This window comes from Alligator mississippiensis, chromosome 2 (genome assembly GCF_030867095.1).
Source record: "Alligator mississippiensis isolate rAllMis1 chromosome 2, rAllMis1, whole genome shotgun sequence".
Taxonomy (NCBI): Eukaryota; Metazoa; Chordata; order Crocodylia; family Alligatoridae; genus Alligator; species Alligator mississippiensis.
Genome location: NC_081825.1, coordinates 148,522,720 through 148,545,503, shown reverse-complemented (window position 1 = coordinate 148,545,503; position 22,784 = coordinate 148,522,720). Strand labels below are relative to the sequence as shown.

The 22,784-nt window shown below is 46.6% G+C and overlaps 1 protein-coding gene across 6 annotated transcripts in view; it reads left to right on the top strand.

Moving 5' to 3' along the window:
- Window positions 1-22,784, top strand: part of WDFY3 (WD repeat and FYVE domain containing 3) — a 378,134-nt gene that overhangs the window by 27,840 nt on the left and 327,510 nt on the right. The gene's annotated exons all lie outside the window — the stretch shown is intronic.

Sequence of the window (22,784 nt, the reverse complement as noted above, 5' to 3'; positions counted from 1 at the left end):
AGGAGTCGAGTATATTTTGGCTTCAGAATAAGTTGTTGCTTATGACTGAAAGAATCCAGCTTGATTTCCTATATTGCATTCCCTTTCCTTGGTAGGTATAGTGAACAGGAAATTGAAGCATTACGAAGCTTTGGAACATTTAGATGCCAACTTTTGCTATTTGTGTGTCCTTAAATTCATTGTACCAAAGTCTTTCTAAAGCAGAGATTTAACTTGGAGCATGATCCTATATCTTGAAGGCAAAAGGGTATATTTTTTTCTGGTATTATCAGTTCAGTTCTACCTTTGGGCAGTCTCCAAAATAAGCTGTGAGAGTACAGACCAGGACAAAACACATTTGTGCATGTACATATGGATTTCAATGAATAAATCTTGAGTTTTTTGTGTTTTTAAGATTTAAACAGGTCAGGTTCAAAATTCACCTTTTCAAGCAGCCGTTCCTCCCGTCTCACTAACTACCTTGTTCTTCCTCTCCTAATATGTTTCTTGGTTGTTTGCAAAGTGTTGAGTATTTTTTTAAAATGTCTGTTATGTTTCATAACTTACCTCAGTTTTAATAGTGGATGTAAGTTAGGGTATAAACAGATGAACAAAGGGTGCAGTTGAGTCCCCCGTATTTTCTTCTTTATTGCAAATTAACTAATCCCATGTAAGTGGTATGTGCATATGTGCTGTACCATGGAAAGTGGAAGCTAAACCAGGGCAGTTTATCCCTGAATACAATGTTGAATCACTGTGGTTTAGTTTCTACTTAATATGAGACAGTATGGTCATCGAAAACAGGTGCTGTGGATTAACTGACATGGCAAATTGTGCGTTTCCCCTCTCCCCAATTAATAGTATAATTTTTTTCATTTGTCCCCACTATTTATTTCTTGTCCATTTCCTTAGTTGGCAATATAAAATGAGATTATTAGTCTTGGTTGTGTTCTCAGTTGACTATCATCTTATTTGATTCCTACTCCATAGTTTACAGCAACTTGGGTTTAGTGGCTTTACTTCTGCATTCTGTTAATATTCATTGACAGCTGTGTTTGTTCTTGGAAATGCAATTTGGTGAAAGAGGTGCTTCAGTTCTTGGTGATGGTTGGTCTAATCTGATGTTCAGTTTTTTGGCTTTTTAGGCCAGATGCCACTTGTGGGGTTTGTTCAATCTAGCACTCGGGGCCATGTCATCTAGCCCACAGGTTCAGAAATTTGATAGTAGGGGAGTTGCAGTTTACACTGCCACTACTCACCCACTGCCAAATTTTCAGACCAGTGGAGAGACCCACGGGCTAAAGTTGGCTTACAACTAAATTAAAATGTGTCCGTTTGTAATTCATATACCTGGCAGAAGAGATTTGGATTTTTATATGCCAGTTGATGAAACTTTGGGTTATAGGAAGAGTTTAAGATTAGAATAGAAAGTTAGCTGTGAAAAATATTCCGTATACTTTTGGCTCCAGCAATTATAATGTTACGAAGCAAATCTATTACCGCTTTCTAATGTAGAAGAGTCAGAGCATTATGGAGTAAAAAAGAAGGGAATGGCATCCTTTACTAAATAGTAGGTGAAGGAAGATGAGGGCACTTTCTCCAAGTATTTTGCCATAACATATATCATTGTGATTTACCTGGAGCAAATCACTTATAAGCTTTGGTATTACTGATGAGATCTATTGACACCTTTTGGGTGCGTCCACACGAGCACGCATGTGCCTCTTTTCCTGCTTCAAAGCCCTTTGAGGCGGGGTAAGAGACATATGCGGGAATGAAAAAATGTTCCTCGCGCTGCAAACTTGCAGTGCGGGGAGAAAATTAGACCCCTGGATATCCAGGGGGTCTAAAAAAATGGAAGCTTAAAAAAACAGCACAGGGTCCAGGACCGTTCCCTGAGGGAACCATGGGTCCTCCATGGAGACGCTCTGACTGCCAGAGCATCTCTGTGGTTGGCCCCTTGCCTTGGTGCTGAAACATGCGGTGGGCCAGGCTGCATGATTCAGTACCAGGGCTCTGGTGCTGGTGAGTAGGGGGTCGGAGGGGCTGGAGGAGGGGGGAGGGGACCATGGGGGGGGACCCCTGATGGCCCTGCCCACTCCCCCTGCCCCACCACCCCATACTTACAAACAAACAAAACCATGGCATTTACCGGCAGTTCGAACTGCCATGTGTCTGATTGGGGCCCTGTCCGCAGAGTGCAGGGCAGGGTGGCGGCCCCAGCCTGGGCCCTCCTGCCCCTCCGCTGCCCTGTGCTGCCCGGGGATGGGGGGGCTCTGCCAGGAGGCCCTGGAGTTGTTTGTCCCCCCCCCCCCCCCTTGCTTCTAAGGCTTTTTTTCCCACTTTTTTTCTGTTCTTTTTCTGGGTGTTTTTTTTTTAAGTGATGGTGCCTTGGGTTGTGGGGGTAGCATAGGGGCCTGGGGGTGCAAGTTGGGGGATGGGGCTGTGTGGGGCACCCATTGAGGGGTCTGGGGGAGCAGGGGGATGGGGCCAGGTGGGGCAGCAATCGGGGGGTTGGGGTGGGGCATGTGGGGCAAGGCCCACGCCTTGCGGGGGGGGTGGTAGCCCCTGCGGGGGCCGAATCCTTTGTGTGGGGGACGAACCCCCTGTTAGGGGGCCATAGCCCTTGTGTGGGGGCCATCACCCTGTGGAAGGGCAGCAAAATATGTATTTATGAATTCATGAAACCTGTATTTAGAGTTCACTTTATTATGATGAGGCTTGCTTTAACACTGTAGATATATCAATAAAACGTTGTCCAATTGATCACTGTCTCTGTCTCTCTCTCTCTTTATAGTGGTCTTATGTTTTACTTGTGGAGGAACATGGATTTGGGGGTATTTTAGAGACTGACTTTGGGATTTTTTTTTTATCAGGGATTTTTCAGTTTTCCAATAGGGAACACCAGAATTCCTGCTAGGGAGGCCAGTGGCAGGACCCTGCCTGCTCAGAGCTGGCACCTTGGACCCATCTGGCTTTGGCTGACCTCCTAGCCAAATGGGGCCAGGAGGACATGCTTTGACAGTTCAAAGCAGGCCACCACACCCAGAACATCTTCCGAGTGATAGCCGCCCAGGTGGTCAGGCAGGGGGCACAAATGGCAGTAGTGCCGCACAAAGGCCAACCCTGCAACCGCAGTCCACTGGTAGCTGGCCCAGAGGGGCAGATGCCTCTGTTGGCTCTGCAGTCCCCATCCAAATCTGGCAGGTGCACAGCAGGTGATAACCAGACAGTAGCCCCCACTGCCAGACTGCTGCAGTGGGTAGAGGGTGCAGGGAACTCTCAGGGCTGCTTCAGCAGTCCAGCTGCCACAAGGGGTAGTGTCCCCACATACCAATTTGCTGGGCCCCAGAAACTCCTGAGAGCTAGTAGCCCTGAGCTGCTTGCCAGGGTGGCTTTTTATACTGCTGGGGCCAGGACAGGGCAGCTTTTTATACTGCTGGGGACAGCACAGGTGCTGGCTCTAGTTCCCCTGGCTGCAGATCCTGGAGGAGCCAGGCAGGGTTATTTTGCCCCAAGTGGCACAATTTGCTCCACAACAAAGTGCATGTCCAAGCACGTGCGCTGAAACAAAAAGCCCTGGCTCAAATTTGCACTGCTTCTATTTGAGCTGCTGCAAGCACATGCGCTTGCACATGTGGATGCACACTTTGTGCTCGGACAGCCAGACTTAAGAGGCCACGACTTGGGTTCATTTTACACTGGTGCCAACTTGTTGAAACTTGTTTACAGTCAGCATGTGCCAGTGATAAATTAGTTTTTCCCACCAAACTCAGTACTAGAAAATAAAGATGTTATGGGAAGTTTGGTTTCCTCTGATAGTCAAATATGACAGGCAGATGGTGTGTTGTTGTATTAACCGTATTTAGTTAAAGTCAAGATTTTTTATTTTTTTTTTTTACTTTCTTTCTGAATATCTACTTCTGTCCAGTACTATAAGGTCCTCAAATCTGGAAAGAACAGGATAGTTGGCCTCAAATTTTTCTTTCACTCAGTGGGTCAGGGTTGTAAGTCTTTTACTGAGTTTCCCGAACTCTGTTTTTATCTGTTGCCATAGTTTGTAGTAACAGTGGGGAAAATACCTTTTTGTAGGCCCCAGGGATCTTTATCTAATTTTTGTTTTTGAAGGTAAAGTCTTCAAAGTCTAGTTGTTCCAGAATTTGACTTTGGTTTTGTCTGTTGCTCAGCTTTATCTGACTTCTGGAGCAAAGTCATTTGATTTGGCCAGTTGAAGAGGAAGCACTAACAACACTGGTTAAAAGTTTAGGTACTATCTTCTGGGGTTTCAGCCCTCACTTTTTATAGTAATCATGTGATTTACATCAGAACTTCCCCTATTTCTATTTTGGCTGTCATGATAGGGAAAAAATATTTTTGAAAACAGGACCTGAGAGTAAACAGTACACTGATCTCTGGATAACAATAGTGTTATAAGGTGTATATTGTCTAATGCATTTCAGTGGGGTACTGACTCCAAAACCTATTTTACTGAAGTGGGCTGCTTCTCAATATCCATAGAAGACGATTGGGTAGCAGGAAGAGAAGAGAATAGCAAGTCCAGCTTATTCACCACAGTTCCTGCAGCAATTGTGTGAAGGGCTTTCTGTTGTTTCCTGTGCCTCTTGGAAGAGAGAGAGGAACTGGAGACATGCTTATGGTTCCAAGGGGAATTAAGGTACTGCTGTAATGATGGGTGGATAGGGGGATGCACTGTGTTGCTGCCACCTCCACTCCCCCATCTCTCCCGAGAGAAGTGAGGGTTCCTTTGCCACTACCACACTAAGTGGGGACAGGAGGGGCAAGGTCATGGAGAGAGTCACGAGTTGGCCTTTTGTCAGTGTCTGGCTAGGGCCCTGGATTCTTGTAATGGTGTAGGTATTAACCTTTTTAAAGATGCATGCTACAGCCATTACCAGGCAAAAGGGGGATATCTTTTAGCATGGATCACTAAGAAACTCCAAAATAGTTCATGTTTGGGCTGTTCCTATTTTAATAACTTAAGTTTTAGATACCAACTGTACATCTGATTTTCCTGTTTAAACAGATTTCTTATTTCAGACCCTTGTTTTCAATACATAATTTTATATATGTGAGATTTTAGTGTAATTTTATTTAATTTACCATTCAAGTTGCCTCCTGTCACTAAAAGATTTTAATATAAGGCATTGTATACATTAGAAACATTTTCTGGTATAAGTCACAGGTAAGTTTTTGTTTTTTGTTTGTTTGTTTTTTAAGTGTTTTTAGGATCATAGGAAAGTAGGGTTGAAAGGGGCCTTGCAAGGTCATCTGTTATGGCCCCTGGCTTGAGGCCGAGTCATCCCTAACCAAACCATCCTGGCCAAGTGTCTGTCTTGAAAGGATGGTTTAGTTAGGATGGAAATTGCACAGCTTTTTCTAGGGAGTTTTTTCCAATGCTTGACTACCCTCATAGTTAGAAAGTTCCTTTTAATCTCCAACCTAAAATTCCCCTGCTGCAGCTTGAGGTCCTAGTTCTGTCCCCTATGGCACCAGAGAAATGCCAGTCTCTATCCTCTCTGCAATTGTCCTTCAGGTGTTTGAAGACTTATCAAATCCCCCTCCTCCCATTTGGTCTTTTTCTTCTCTAGGCTGAATAACCCTTTATTTTTTCCACTCTTTCTTCATAAAACTTGCTTCCCAGGCCCCTCCATCATATTTGCTGCTTTGCACTGGACTCTTTCCAAACTGTGTACATCTTTCACATCCTTCTTGAAGTGTGGGGCCCAAAATTGGACACAGTATTCCAGGTAAGGTTTTACAGCATTGAATAGAGCAGAAGAATCACTTCCCTTATTTTGCAAGTGACACTCCTGTTGGCCTTCCTTTGCAACAAGAGCACACTGTTGGCTTATTCCCCTTATGGTCTGTGATTTTTTATAGTGGTAGAAGCCCTTGTGTAGATGGATTAAAAATAGCAGAAAAAGTTCTTTTACAATACTAACTTATTTCACTTAGGGAATTTGCATAAGAGATGCCAGTAGCGGCTGTAAGAGAGGTTTGTGGGTAGAATGATACCAGCAAACAGTCTAGTGTAGACTAGACCAGAACAGCTAAATGAATTAACCCACTAGTCTTTTGACTTGCTGCATTTTAATTTTTATTGGAAATAAGATGGGTTAGACTTTATCAGCTGTGTGCATCCCAAAGTACAGAACATAGGAATGCATGCTTTGGTATTTTCTTCCAGCTTTTAAGTATATCCTTAAAGCTGTATTTGGAGGCATGCAGAATATTTGTCTGAAGTTCATTGGTCAAGACCAATGTTGCTACTGTCTCACTTTCATAGAAATTTCCTTTACTCACAACTCTTAAGTTGTGTCAAGATGAATAAAGGACAAAGTGCTGCATTTTAACGCGTATGGAAATTAAGATCTGCTGTGCTGAAAAAAAAATCAGTCTTTGTTTTGAGCAATTCATTTGAATTTTAATATGCATGGACACATCTGGCAATTGCAAATAGGTAGCTCATATATTGTCATCATCCTTTGGAATGGATCAGATTATATCAATTTCTTTATGAACCAACAGTTGAATTTTCTTCTTTTTGTTTATTTAGACTAGATCTTGGTTTTTACATATTTTCTATTCCCTAGTCTATAAACCACACATTTTGAGCCAGCAGATCCACTATAGTTTATGAGAAATTTTCGGTTGATATCTTGCATAGAATCATAGAGAAGTAGGGTTGGAAGGGACCTCCACAGGTCATATAGTCCAGTCCTTAGCCTGAGGCAGGATCATCCCTATCCAAACCATCCTATACAAATCCATTGTCTAATGCCTTAGCAAAATTTCACAGCCCTGACTCAACGCATCTTGTACTTCTGCTTGAAAGGAGAGGGACTGGTATGATCAGAGCATAGCTCGGGAACCAGCTCTCAAAAAAACAAATTGGCTCCTAGTGTTGGGTTGTGACTGTGTAGGCAGAAAGTGACCATGAAATGCTTTCTACCAGACAAACTCTTTTGGTTATATATAAGACTGCCTCTATTTTGCAAAGCTCCATCAATTTGAACAGTCCTCCTGACTCCTTAAAAGAAAACAAAGCAAAAAATCAAAACTCCAAGTTCCTTTCTTCAAGCTAAGATGACAGGTGGACAGAAATGTCCTACTCTAGCCAAGGCTGGCTAAAGGTCGAACTAGTAGCATTCTGAGGAAAAATAATCAAGGAGTAAACACCTATCTATTTCCTTTCTCTTATTTTCCTGGCCAATCTGAGGGGACCTTTGTAGTAGAGATTCAAGCACAGGGAACTGAAAAAAGCATGCTGGGTTTTCCTGCCAGTTGCTTGGCTCCATCCAGCTCAAATGTGCACAATAAACTCTGCTGTTCCCCAGGATGCCAACTCACGGCCTTGCTTGCTCTCTCAGCCTGTTTCTCTGCTGTTGCTGGTTCTGTTTTACCTCATGACTGCTTCCTGCTTCCTCCAGGCTGCCAGCTTGTATGTGGGTTTGGGAAGAGGTTAGGTCTCCTGCCCCTTCAGCCTACTCTGCCGTCCTTTTTTGTGTTCGTTGTACTATAGCTCCTGCTGTTTTATAGTTTCCTCTTCAGGCAGAAACTGCTGCTAATGCTTACGATACTGTATTAGTAGTGTTTGGTTTTTTTAGGGATGAGCAAAAGCAGGCTGAAGTAGAGTTGAGTACTCTGTACATTGGCTACTTCCATAATAAAGGAAATTTGGCCAGGATGGCCAGATTTGCTTTTTTGAGAAGTGTTGTAGGGTCCATAAATTCTACCTGGACTGTCTCCAGAGACTGGCAGAAGTCTTATATCCTTTCCAAAGAACTCCATGAATAAATCTGCATCATGTCTTAATGCTGCATTGCAGAGTCAGCACTGAGCTGTGAGCCCGAATCATGGTCTGAAGACATGAACTTATCCTTGTGACGCAGAGGTGAAAGGAGCCAACTGGACCAGACTCTTAGCAGAAAAGAGGGAGATAATTGAGAAAATTGTACTGGTAATTTTAGTTTAGTACTTGCATCCCTTGTTCTTTTCATACCACTTAATATCTTCTAATCCTTTGTCTTTGAGAGGACTAATTAGGCTAAAACTATCTTGAGTCAGCACTTACCCATTACAAGTGTTGGCCTCATTGCCTTTGCTCACTCTTGCCATTCAAGGTTTAAAGAGCTAAACAGGAATTTGTCCAGTTATTGTGTAGATCACTGTAAAATATCTTAAAAAAAAAAAAAAAAAGAAGGTATGAAATGGATAGCATTATGTTTGTAAATTTGAGGCTATACAGCTTGACTTCAATCCAGCTGTTTCAATGATGATAAAAGCACTATGTTCACGTATAGCTGGGGTGCTCAACCTTCAGCCCACAGGCCAAATGCAGCCCACAGTGCCATCGCATCTAGCCTGTGGAGTTCCCCATGGGGTGGGAAATTTGGTGGCAGGGGAATGGTTTCCATATGTCCACTGTACCCCTGTCAAATTCCCAAACTCCCAAGCCCTGCACTGCCAGTTGCAACTGGGCCATACCCCCTTTCCTCCACATTTGGATCAGGATTGGGCCATGTCCGTTTCATACTCCTGCAGGGCTGGTTTGGGGGCAGGCCACACCTACTTTCCCTGTGGAGCTGGGCCATGTCCCCTCCCCTCACAGGGCCCCCGTGTGGACCAAGCCATGTCCTATTTTCCTTCGCAAGGCCAAGCCACATCCCTTTCCCTGCGGGGCCAGGTTGTGGCTGGGTTGCTTCCCTCTCCCCATTCCCTTCTGCATGGTCAGATGGTGTCCAACATGCTTGCCCTGGTGCTAGATCAGGACCACTAGCAGGGTCTGGCCTGCAGATGGATAGGGCGCTACCTATCTGGCTCACTGGCGGGAAACGGTTGAACACCAGTGGCCTATAAGGTCAGAAGATGTCTGGCTATGGAAATAATTTTCCTGAAATTTTAGTGCAGTCTTGTGAATTAGGAATAGGGAGCTAGGATGGTAAAAGAGCTGCTGCAGTGCCATCTCAGGGCCTGGTTGGAGCTGTGTGTTGAGTTTGAAGGCTACACATAATTTGTTTCCTTAAGTGCTAATCTTGTATTGTAGGCAGGGAAAACCGGTGTTTTAACACGTTAGCTCAGGGGTGGGCAAAATGTGGCCTGGGGGCCAGATCTGGCCCACGAGGCCCCGAAAAAATTTAGAAAATTAATATTCATCTGCCCTGGGCTACCTGTCACGCGGCCCTCGATGGCTTGCCAAAACTCAGTAAGTGGCCCTCTGCCCAAAATAATTGCCCGCCCCTGCATTAGCTGGTTAAAATAACCCCTGAGGATAACTCTAATGAGCTAACATGTTTCAAAACTATAGCTTATCTTGCCTTGCTTCTGATAGAGTTTTTCACCTGGAGCAGTTAGGGTTACATATCACTTCTTTCTCTAGTGAAGAGGTGGCTGTTGTATTTACATAGTAAATTCTCAGCCAACAAGTTTATGCAACTGATCCTGTTTTTGTGCAAGTGAAGTTCTGTATACTAGCTGCTTCTCTCCAGGATTTTTTTTCTGTTTGTAAAATGATCTCATTTCATTTCTGTGTATGCTTCTTCCCATTTATATTTTTCACACCCCTTCCCCATTCTTCTTTCTCTTTGTATTCAGCTTGGTCCTAGTCCTTTATTCTCATTGTTGCAAAGTGAAACCACCTGCCTTAGACACAGAATGAAATAGATAGATTAGGAATTTTTTTCACTCCTCCATGTTAGATGGAGGCCTGTTTTTTTGATTAAACCCTGGTGGGGGAGGGGGGGAAGGAATGACATTGTGATGTTTTCCCATCATATCATATCATACCATACCGTGATTTTTATTTGATTAAAGATTGCTAGATGCTTCAGAGGTGTGTAAGAAAAGATTCTTCCCCTCAAGTGTCAGTAGTTATGATTAGGGACCTACCCTAATTTCAGGGCGGCTGCCTCCAGATTTCGTGGTCTTGGTGCAGTGCTGGTTGCCCCCTTTTTTTTTTTTTATGGCAGTGTGTGGCAGGCCCCACCATGCCTCTGGCTGAGGAGCCCCAGAAGTTCCACCCTCCCCCAGACCCCACAGGTTGCAAGGGGCAGGACTTCTGGGGCCCCTCAGCCAGAACCATGGTTTGGCACACTGCTCTACCATGAACCCCTCCCCCCCCCCCCCCCCCCATACTTTAGGATGCCAGGGCTTCCTACCTCTGCAGCTCCCTTCCAGCAAGCAGGGCAGGGGCCATTTTCTTCCTTTTTCAAAAGGGACCTGCCAAATTTTGCGGTTTCTCTGAAAATTGTGAAGTCACAAATTTGGTAGGTCCCTAGTTATGATGCACTTCCACTGTAGTTTTCCCATTTTAACTTAAGAAAAGGTATTGATTGGGCTCAGATATAAAAAGGACAGAGACTTCTGCATTTATGATATTTAAATAGTTGAACAGTAGAAAATGGCTAACATTCCTCACCAACTGTTTAAGCACTGGGCTGAAATGATTCCCCCTTCCACCCCATGTTTGTCTTAGAACGTTTTTCTCTAAAAGAAATTGCAATAGCTAGAATACAACTTATGCAAGATGAAGCAATTGTAATTCCAGTGTTGTCACATCCAGATGATCGTATTGTACTATAGTAGAAGCAGTCGGTGTGTTGTAGAAGCTGCTGCAAATCTATTTTCCATCTCTTTTTTTTTATGGTAAACTACTTTATTACTTTGGAGCTTCCAATGAGTTTTAATATCAATTTCAATTAGACCTTTCTGATTCACAATCCACTGTCATCACTCTCAAACATCTTTCTATATAAAAAGAAATTCATAAGATGGTAGCAGTATTTCTCATGTGCCAATAGATACATTACAACAGTGGGGCCAACCTGTTTGGCAGATTGTGTTGCAAGTTATTCCTACACCTTTCCCAAATGCTACCCTGAATTTTTCCCTGAAGTGGATTCAGAATTGGATTGAATTAGACTTTTCTGTTCGCCTGCCACCTCTGAATATTTTCTGAAGGGTGACAGGATATATTACTTAATGTGGGTGTGAAAGGCAACATATAACAGGGTCAGGATGACAACAGCCTGGTGGACAGAAAATTTGGTTTGGGTTCTGATGTCATGATCACTGAAGACACTATTTCAAGTAGGCCTGGCAGATTTTATCTGTTGTTCAACATTGTGTTTCACTTTTTGGGAAAGGTGGCCACCTAGGTAGGAGAAATGCTCAATATTCTCTAGCGGTTCTCTTTTAATTGTAAAGGAGCAGCTGGCTGGTTTGGGGTAGGTTGATAAAATATCCAGGCTTTTGTGAAGTTGTCTGTGAGTCCAAGCATTTCATATGCTTCACAGAAGCAATCAGGTTTGACTTGGAGTTCTTCAATTTAGTGAGCACACAACAGTCATCAGCACATTGAAGATCGGTAATGGAGGTTTTGGTAATCGTGGATTTGGAGCATAGTCAGTTGATGTTAAAAAGATTCCTGTCCATGCCATGTTGGATGCTGACTCCAGATGCAAGTCTGTCAGCAGTGAGGTGCGGAAGAGCTGTGATACAAATGGAAAAGTGTTGGTGCCACACACAGCACATCCTTGTTTGTCTCCAGTCCTAATAGTGAAAGGAATCTGATTGACTACTAATAGTTCTAATAGTGAAGGCTTACCTGGTTGACTATGTTATAGTGCAGGGGTAGGCAACGTTCTTTGGCCAGAGTGCTGTAAAACACCAGAACGCCTACCTTGGAAGGTGCTGGAATGCCGGCATGGCAGATAAACAAAATGAGGGCAAGGGTTATATGGCAGGATGCCCTGCTTTTGTCCCTTGCCCCTCACCCAAGGCCTCTGCCCCCCCGCCCTGCTGCCCCTTGCCCCCCTGCCCGGATTCTGTGGCTGCCAGCAGCTACCCTGTCTCTGGGTAGCTGCTGGAGCCTGGGCTGCTCCGAGCAGGGCTTGCAGCGTCCCAGCTGCCTGCTGGGAGCAGTCTGGGATCCCGGCTGGCAGCAGCTCCCCAGAGCCGGGGCGGGCTCTGGCACCAGCTCCTCACCGGCGTGTGCAGGCTCATCACCTCCGTGCTGGGAGCGGGGAAGAGACCAGGGCTGTGCTGCCCCCACCACCTACTCCGAGGTGCGCTGGTGCGGAGCCCGGCACAGCTGTTTGGAGCCTCCTGGCTGCAGCTGCCCCGGCTCTGGGGAGCTGCTGCAAGCCCTGCTTGGAGCAGGCCGGGCTGTGTCATTGGCAGCAGCTCCCCAGAGCCGGGGCTGGCCATGGCATGTCAAGCAAAATGGCCTTGCATGCCAGGGGTTGCCGACCCCTGTTATAGTGCGTGCCTGAGACGATTGTAATATCCGTATCTCCAGAGAGATGATCAGTACAGACAACTGCTGGGTGGATCATTTTTTTTGTTACATTTCATAGTGTCTATTCATATCTCCCCAAAATGAAGTACACAAAAGAAGCAGCCACAGAAGAGATTCAATATTGAGTGCTTGAAAGACCGTGCTAGAAGTAGTTATTGTCCGCAGCGTCGTAGTGAAAAACTCTCTGATTTCCCTGATGATCTGAGCACCGTTCATCTTTGGGAGAACCAAAAGAAAGGCATCCATGAGGAATGCAAAGCATCTCTAGGCTTCTCTATAAAGAAACCTTAGGACAGTGACTGGTGTGATGAGAATGATAGGGAAATGCAAGCTCTCATTGACAGAAAAGTAAGAGCCTTCAAAGCTTGACAGAATGCCATCACTTCTGAACAGAAGCAGGGCAGTTATCACCATGGAAAAGCCAAGACCCGCAAAAAGGTAAGAGAGCAAAAAAACAAGTGGGAGGAGAAATCAAAAGAGATTTAAAAATTACCAGTAGCCATGACCTGCCTAGTTTCTTCAGCACAAAAAAAGCTTATCTATGGACCAGGCACACAAGGAACCATGCTTCTGAGGTTCAAGGATGGAGCAGCACTCCTTAAGGACAGTTTTACCATTAATGCTTGGTGGAAGGAGTACTTTCAAGAGTTCCTGAACTTAAATTCTAATATCAGAGGTGATAAATCAAAGCCATTCCATAAAAACCCATTAAGGTCTACCTTGCAAATCCTCCAAATTATCAACTGGCCTTGAAAGCCATTAAGCAGATGAAGAAGAACAAAGCATGTGGTCCTAATGGAATACCTGCTGCAATTTATAAGTAAGGCCCTAAAAAGCTCTCTCATGGGCTACATGTTGTTATGAAAATCAGGAATCACGAACAGATTCTCAGTGACTTGAGACATGCCAGAATTGTTACCACATTCAAGAAAGGCGATAACTGCTGCAATTCGATCTATGGTGGTATTGCACTCCTGTCCCAATAGCTGGGAAGATCTTTGTCTGTATTCTCAGTAGACTCACTTTCTTCACTGAAGAAGTCTACTTGAGTCCTAGTATGGTTTCAGGCCACTCAAAGGTAGAAAAGATATGATCTTTATTTCTAGACGGCTGCAAGAAAAGTGCCAGAGATCTTTACTTAGCCTTTATTGCCTGACTGATGTCTTTGACCTAGTGAGAGAGGCCCTGTGGAAGATACTGAAGAGTATTGGATATCCACCGAAACATGTTACCGTTATCAGACTCCTTCATCACAACATGACAGCAACTTTCATAAGCAGTGGTTTAGGACTTCCTCTGATCACATTAATGGAGGACGCTGTGGAAATCTTCCAGTTGGTATATTTGTTGGGGGCCAATGAACAGCTGTGTGCAAGCACTCTGTTTTACATGGATGATTATATGCTTTGTGACCTGCTACAAGGAAACAAATCCTTAAAAGGTCTTCGTACCTTTTATGCTTCTGCTAGCTGTTTATAGCTAATACTTGTTTAGTATACACAATATCATAGGTTGGATTCAAAAGCTAGGCCAGATGCTCATTTAAATATTCTCATAGGGAAACTAATGGGCTGTGGAGTGGACACCTGTATAGTCAGGTGGGTGGCTAACTGGCTTAGGAACCGCACCCAGAGAGTGGTGTTTAACAGGTCATTTTCAACCTGGAAGGAGGCGGGCAGTGGGCTCCCACAGGGTTCGGTCCTTGGGCCGGTATTATTTAATATCTTCATCAGTGATTTGGACGAGGGTGTGTTGAGCACCCTCTCCAAGTTCACAGATGATACCAAATTAAGGGGCAAAGTTAATACACCAGAGGGCAGGGAGCAGTTACAGGCCAACCTGGACAGGTTAGATCAATGGGCAGAATGTAATAGGATGCAATTCAACAAAGAGAAATGTAAGCTACCCCACCTAGGAAGGAGGAATCCCCAGCACACCTACAGGTTTGGAGATGACCTCCTCAGCAGCTCGGAGGCTGAAAGAGATCTTGGAGTCATGTTGATTCCAAGATGAACATGAGCCAGCAATGCAGTGAAAGCCATCAACAAAGCCAATCTCACCTTGTGTATTGGCAGATGCGTGACCAACAGATTGAGGGAGGTGATGCTCTCCCTCTATGCAGCACTAGTTAGGCCGCAGTTGGAGTACTGCGTCCAGTTCTGGGCGCCGCACTTCAAGAGGGACACAGAGGATCTGGAAAGGGTTCAGAGAAGAGCCACCCGCATGATTAGTGGTCTCTGTGAAAGACCCTATGAGGAGAGTTTGAGAGATCTGGATCTCTTCAGCCTATACAAAAGGTGGCTGAGGGGTGACCTTGTGGCTGCCTATAAATTTATCTGGGGAGGACAGCAGGGAATTGGGGGTGCACTGTTTTCCAGAGCACCTCAGGGAGTAACTAGGAATAATGGGTGCAAACTAGTGGAGAGTAGATTTAGGTTAGACATTAGGGAGAAAATTTTTACAATAAGGGTAGCCAGAGTCTGGAATGGACTTCCAAGAGAGGTGGTGCTGTCACGTAACTTGGAGGTCTTCAAGAGGAGGCTTGACAATCACCTGGCTGGGGTTGTCTGACCTCAGTCCTCTTTCCTGCCAAGGGCAGGGGGTCAGACACGATGATCCATTAGGTCCCTTCTGACTCTATAATCTATGAACCTATGAAAACAGTATGTCAGTTTAGGCATTTCCTGAGAATGTACAAAATTTCAAAATGGTCAGCGGTTTTGTTATACATTTTTGTAATTGAACATTTTAGAAGGAAGCTCACTCTTGGTTGCTGCAGAAAATAATCTTTGAACCACTATTGCTCAATTTTTACTATGCCAATACATGCCTGTCTTCACTTACAGATGTACTTCTGAGTTCAGGTGATGTGATCATTGGGTCGGATTTGACTGCTTTTTAACTACGGCTTTTTAAGCTTGCTGTATACACGGCTTCAACAACATGAATTTCTGGAGGTAGTACATTTTAAGGAACTCCATTATTGGCAAGTAACCGTAGACGTTCAGCTTTCCAATTACTGAGTTTCAAAATGTCCAGCAGTTGTGCTATAAATCTTTATAATTGAGTGATTTAGAAGGAAATGCTTCTTTAGCTTTTGCAGAAAAGAGGCTTTCTGGAAAAATGATTTCTATCTTAAAGTGATGTGTTTTCCTACCCATCAGCTTCTTCAGTGGAAAATATAAAGGAGAAGAAAACAAAATCTTTCTGGTAATAAACTCCTCTGATGACATGACAGAGCTGTCTGTTTTGGAACAGAGTAGGTTTCTGGGCGAGATAAAGAATGTTTGAGAGGAGCTTTATTCTAAATCTTTTTTGTGATCTGAAGCCAGCTAAAGTAACTTAGTTAAAAAAAAAAAAAATAGATCACAGGAAATGTTTTATATGAAGATAATCATGACATCAACAGGAGTCACTGTTGAAAGTGTTTATAATAATACTTTTGTAAAGTTGAGTTCCGTTATAGAAGATACGGTCTATTAAAGAAAATACAAAGGGCTGATGAGTTAGAGATGTATTGGTGCTGCCATACTGTAGAAATATCTGGAGTAGTTGCAATAGGCTTTTAGTAACGCGTTTTCAGAAGTTCTGATTAATTTGTGACTTATAGCCTATGAAGTGGTATTTGAACCCTATTAATTGGTTAACTATCTTAACTTCCAATGATTGGTTCTTACTAATCTTCTTACAAGAGTTAGACACGGGAGCGGCGAGAGACGCGTGGGTGAAAGCTCGCTGCGCCCCCGCTCCCCCGTAGCCCCCCAGAAACCCTCCAGCAGCCGCGGAGCCCCCCGCTGACCCCCAGCGCAGCCGGGGTAAGCGGGGCCCGTGGAGAGAAGGGGCTAACCCCCTTAGTGTGTGTGTGTGTGGGAGGCGGCAGCTGAGTGGAGCCGGGCCGGGTCAAGCCCCGCCCAGGCCCCTACTTGGCCCAGCCCCCCAGGGGGAGAGAGAGAGAGAGAGAAGGGGGGGTACTCACCAGCCCCCCTCTAGTAAGGCAGGGTCCCCCAAATCCTGGGCAGGGCCCCCTTATTTGCCTTAAGAGCAGCTTCCTCGACGGCAGGCCCACTGCGCATGCGCGCAGTTTAAAAGGGCCTGCCGACCGGGAAAAAGCCCAGTTAGACGCGGGAGAGGCGAGAGACGCGCGGGTGAAAGCTCGCTGCGCCGCCGCTACCCCGAAGCCCCCCAGAAACCCTCCAGCAGCCGCGGAGCCCCCCGCTGACCCCCAGCACAGCCGGGGTAAGCGGGGCCCGTGGAGAGAAGGGGCTAACCCCCTTAGTGTGTGTGTGTGGGAGGCGGCAGCTGAGTGGAGCCGGGCCGGGTCAAGCCCCGCCCAGGCCCCTACTTCGCCCAGCCCCCCAGGGAGCCACGCGAACAGGCTGTACAAACAGGCGCGCTTCTCTGCCGGCGCGTGAGTTAGCGCGGAGTTTGCGCGGGAGGGCGCCAGACCCTGCCTGCGCACCCCCCAGGGTAGACAGCCCCAGCCGTAGCCAGCCTACCTGAGGCATGACACGGATGGGCACGCGCCGCACCCCGAGGGTCCCCTCGGGCTCCGCGGCCCCCCCCCCTCTGGCACCTCAGAGACGGCCACCCAGACGGAGCCCCTGGTTCCGGGCTCCACGCAGACGGAGCCCCTGGCTCTCGTCTGCGGGGGCTGCCTGTCCCTTTTTCAGGCTCTGGGGCCTGGGAGCATGGCGACCTCCCCTTGCGGGGTCTGCTCCCTTTTGGGGTCTCTGGCACGCCAGCTGGAGGAGCTCCAGGCCACAGTCCACAGACTGCGTGCCATCAGGGACTGCGAGCAGGAGATAGTCTCCTACTGCCAGGCCCTTCTCCCCCGGGAGGCAGAGGGTAGATCACAGTCTCCCTCCAGGCCAGAGGAGGACTCTGGGACCTCCTGCTGTGTCCAGCCAGGGGCATGGACCAAGGTGGTCAAGGGCCCTAAGGCCCGCCGCACCAAGGCCCCTCCCCCGCCAGAACTGAGCAACAGGTATGCACCTCTTGCTGCCCCAGCAGAGCCTGCTGAGTTGCCGGCCCCCACAGGCAACATGGGCCTAACTGCAACTCCCGCCCCTGCTCTCCCCAAGACAAAACGTAAGGTGTTTGTTGTGGGAGACTCCCTCCTGAGGGGGACGGAGGGGCCAATCTGCCACCCTGACCCCTTAGCCCGGCAAGTCTGCTGCTTCCCAGGGGCCCGCATCCGGGACATTGCGGAGAGGATCCCCAAGCTCCTCAAACCCACAGACCACTATCCCATGCTCCTTATTCATGTGGGCACCAATGACATGGCTCGGAGCACTCCCAGCCAGGTCATGAGGCGCTACAGGGATTTGGGAGCGGGGCTTAAGGGTCTGGGGGCACAGGTGGTGTTCTCGTCGATCCTCCCAGTCTCAGGCTATGGGCTGAGAAGGGACAGGAGGATCTATGTGGTCAACCAAAGGCTGCGACGCTGGTGTCGTCAGGAAGGCTTTGGCTTTCATGACCACAGCCCGCTCTTTGGCGAGAGAGGCAGCGAGCTGCTGGGAAGAGATGGTCTCCACCTCTCTTCCCTAGGGAGGAGGCTCTTCTCAGCCAGACTGGCTGACCTGCTCCACCGGGCTTTAAACTAAGCCTGCTGGGGGACGGGGGGACTACCGCCACTGCTGGCCCGCTGAACAATCCTTGCAAAGCCAGCGGATCACGGCACTCAAGGGAGCCCACCCCAGCCCTGGTAAAATCTGTGGGCAAGGAAGGAGCCCCCCAGGGGGCACTTGCCTGCCTGTACACAAATGCCAGGAGCTTGGGGAATAAGCAGGAGGAGCTCATCCTCCTGCTCAGTGCAAACAATTACGATGTCATAGGGATCACGGAGACCTGGTGGGACTCCACCCATGACTGGACCACGGGGATAGATGGCTATACCCTGTACAGGAGGGATCGTGTAGAGAAAAGGGGCGGGGGTGTAGCTCTCTATGTTAAGGAAAGCTACGCGTCCCTGCAAGCCGATATTGGCGACCAGGGTGGACGGCTGGAGACCCTCTGGGTTAAAATCCGTGGGGAACACGGCACAGGGGACACAATGGTGGGAGTCTATTACAGACCTCCCACCCAAAGTCCTGAGCTAGACCAGGAGTTTGCCCAGGAACTGGCTGAGGCAGCTTGCTCCAGGACCATGGTTGTCATGGGTGACTTCAGTTACCCAGACATCTCGTGGGAGGATCGCTCAGCAAAATCTGAGCGGTCGCAGAGCTTCCTCTCGTGCGTGGATGACCTCTACCTGACTCAAGAAGTCTATGGGCCAACGAGAGGCAAAGCGCTGCTCGACCTGGTGCTGGCTACTGGGGAGGACCTAGTCGGCGACCTAGTGATCGATGGGAAGCTGGGTGACAGCGACCACGAGCTGATCACCTTCACCATCCGCCGAAAAGCTGGCAAGTCGGTCAGCAACACGCGAGTCCTTGACTTCAGGAAAGCCGACTTTGACAAGCTCAGGAGGCTTGTCAGTGAGGCCCTAAGGGACTGTGACCACAGGGAGAGGGGAGTTCAAGAAGAGTGGTCGCTCCTCAAGGGAGCGATCCTCAATGCACAAACTGAGTCTATTCCATCTCGGAGGAAAGGCAGCAAGAGGGCACAGCAGCCCCCCTGGCTCTCCAGGGACCTAGCAGACCTCCTGAGGCTAAAAAGAAAGGCCTACAAAGGATGGAGGATGGGAGCCACCTCCAAGGAGGATTATTCTGCACTGGTCCGGTCCTGTAGGGAGCTGACCAGGAAAGCCAAGGCTGCAACTGAACTCCAGCTAGCTTTGAGCATCAAGGACAATAAAAAGTCCTTTTTCAGATATGTGGGGAGCCGGAGGAAAAGCAGGGGCAACGTTGGACCCCTGCTGAACCAGATGGGGCAACTGACAACTGACGCCCAGGAAAAAAGCCAACCTATTAAATGGGTACTTTGCGTCGGTCTTTCATCAGCCCCATGGGACGCCTGTGCCTGCTACAGGGCCGGGAAGTCCGGGTGAGGGTGATCCCCTGCCCTCCATTAATGCTGACTTTGTGAAGGAACATCTTGAGAAGCTGGATACCTTCAAGTCAGCCGGCCCTGACAATCTTCACCCCAGGGTACTCAAGGAGCTGGCGAGCATCATAGCCCAGCCTCTAGCGCGGATCTTTGAAAACTCTTGGCGCTCTGGTGTAGTGCCCGAAGACTGGAAGAAGGCCAATGTGGTGCCTATCTTCGAGAAAGGGAGGAAGGTGGATCCGGCTAACTATAGGCCCATCAGCCTGACTTCTATCCCGGGGAAGATCTTAGAAAAGTTTATTAAGGAGGCCATCCTTAATGGACTGGCCGACGCCAACATCTTAAGGGATAGCCAGCACGGGTTTGTTGCGGGTAGGTCTTGCTTGACCAATCTCATTTCCTTCTACGACCAGGTGACCTATCACCTGGACAAGGGAGATGAGATTGATGTCATATATCTTGACTTCAAAAAAGCCTTCGATCTGGTGTCCCATGATCGTCTCTTGGAGAAACTGGCCAATTGTCGCCTTGGGTCCCCCACGATCCACTGGCTGGAAAATTGGCTCCGGGGTCGGACCCAGAGGGTAGTAATTGATGGAAGTCACTCATCGTGGTGTCCTGTGACCAGTGGGGTCCCCCAGGGCTCTGTCCTTGGACCCATACTGTTCAACATCTTCATTAACGATGTGGACACTGGAGTCACAAGCGGACTGGCCAAGTTCGCCGATGACACCAAACTTTGGGGCAAAGCATCCACACCAGAAGACAGGCGGATGATCCAGGCTCACCTGGACAGGCTCAGCAAGTGGGCGGATGAGAATCTGATGGTGTTCAACGCCGATAAATGCAAGGTTCTCCACCTTGGGGGAAAAAAAACCCGCAGCATCCTTATAGGCTCGGCAGTGCTATGTTGGTTAGCACTATGGAAGAAAGAGACTTGGGGGTCATCATTGACCACAAGATGAACATGAGCCTGCAATGCGATGCTGCGGCTAGTAAAGCGACCAAAACGCTGGCTTGCATCCATAGATGCTTCTCAAGCAAATCCCGGGACGTCATTCTCCCCCTGTACTCGGCCTTAGTGAGGCCGCAGCTGGAGTACTGCGTCCAGTTTTGGGCTCCACAATTCAAAAAGGATGTGGAGAAGCTTGAGAGAGTCCAGAGAAGAGCCACGCGCATGATCAGGGGTCAGGGAAGCAGACCCTACGATGACAGGCTGAGAGCCCTGGGGCTCTTTAGCCTGGAAAAGCGCAGGCTCAGGGGTGATCTGATGGCCACCTACAAGTTTATCAGGGGTGACCACCAGTATCTGGGGGAACGTTTGTTCACCAGAGCGCCCCAAGGGATGACGAGGACAAATGGTCACAAACTACTACAAGATCGTTTCAGGCTGGACATAAGGAAGAATTTCTTTACTGTCCGAGCCCCCAAGGTCTGGAACAGCCTGCCACCGGAGGTTGTTCAAGCGCCTTCATTGAACACCTTCAAGATGAAACTGGATGCTTATCTTGCTGGGATCCTATGACCCCAGCTGACGTCCTGCCCTTTGGGCGGGGGGCTGGACTCGATGATCTTCCGAGGTCCCTTCCAGCCCTAATGTCTATGAAATTTTGTCTATGAAATCTATGAAATACAAGGGAATTGCAGCTAATTCAGCCATTGTGCTTATATTCTTATAAGAAAAATCTTAATATGGGTCCCCAACAAAGGAGCAGTGTGAAGAGTATTAGTTAATACATCACAGAAACAAGTGTAGAAAGCAATAATTGTAATGTTATACAACACATTTCATTCCAGGTTCCTTGGACATCATCTTTTTCAGTAGTGTTCTTCAGATCTCAACTTGGAATTTTCATTTCCAGTTTCAGGCTTCCAGAATGAAAGCCTGTAATCAATGTACATCACTGTTTTACCCAGTATTTTGTTCTGAGCCATCCTGTTTTTTGTCATAGTTCAAATGCTGGCTTCCATTTTACTCTGCTGATTTAAAAGTCACCAGATAGCACATACCTAAAGTGAGAGGCTGTGAGCTTAAAGGGATGTCAACTTGAAAAATCATATTTCTGTGTGAAAATATGGTTCCTACTACTTAAAACAATGTATAAATTCTGGGGGGAAATGTTTTTGCATTGTTTGGCTCATTTGACAGCATTTAACATGGAGTCAGTCTTATTATTTAGTGGAATGCTGTTTTTTAGGCTGTGCAGGAAAGCTTTGTTCTTATACTCCCAAAGATAAAAGAAGGAACTGGAAGGGGTAGCAGAGAGGCATGTATATACAAAAAAAAAAAAAAGAGGGAGAGAGAGATGGTCCTAATTGCTTGGTTTGATAGTGGTACTCTCAGCCTCGCTGTCCTCACCAAAATTCTCCTAGACAGCAACAATATATAATTTTCTGACAGCTGAATTTCAAGACAGAAATAAACTTAACACCTCTGCTCTCCCTCCAAACCCCCCTACTTACATTTGATGTCTGTTTATAAGATGGCATCCCTTGCTGTTCAAAGGTTCAAGACGCATCTTTTTGATTTCAGAAGACTAATGTAAACTTTCTGTGATTTCCAGTTTTGTCAAGAAAGGAATTTAAATTTCCAGTGTGAAAGTCTTTAAGTATAACTTTTTTGTAAGTATAAAGTCTTTGTAAAACTTCTAAAAAAAAAAAACAAGCCATCCTTTAAAAATAAACCCACAAAAACCCCCAAAGCAAACAACTAAACAAAAAAAAGCCCTGATTGCAAATGTCTATAAATGAAGAAAATGATAACATAAAAGCTATTAAGTTTATTTTGGTAATGTCCGATTTCAGAAAGGCTTTCTTCAGTTCTCTACTCTATTAAGTAAACCTCAGTTTGGAAATAAGACTAATTTTGCAGTGGTTTCTCCATAGTTATCCTAAAGACACCAGTGTCTGCTGTGAAGAACCATGTCCTTTTAAGATAAACACCCACACAATGATCCCTGAATTATAAATGTGGTAAACTGCCTATCATCAGCAGGACAAATATATTATTGCCTTTATAGAATCTGTTAATATCTACATTCAACAACATCTCGATTTATTTGTATGTAAATACCAGGGCTTGAACAACTCCAAATCAGAACAACATAACCGTATTTATGGGATTTGTTAATGTTTTGTGTCAGAATTGCTATTTTGTTGCACAGTGTACCATATTTATTGAAACAGGAACAGTTAAGTGTTTGTAAAATGTTTTAAGCATTAAAAGACGTACAAAAAACTAGAACTCTTGGTTCCAAAATGATACCTTTTATTAGACCAACGGGAAAATGGCAAGAAAATTGGCCTTTTCTGCAAGCTTTTGGGATCAAAGTCCCTTCATCAGGCTCTGGGAAAAGTGTAGATGGTACAAGATGGTAAAAAGTCCCCATAGGTAGGAAATAAACTTCATTTTTGCACAGAGGGAGCTGAAGATGGAAGTCTCTCTGGGTCCATTAGAGTGTCTTTGTGAGCTGTGTTGAGTAACTCTGTGTTGATCAGG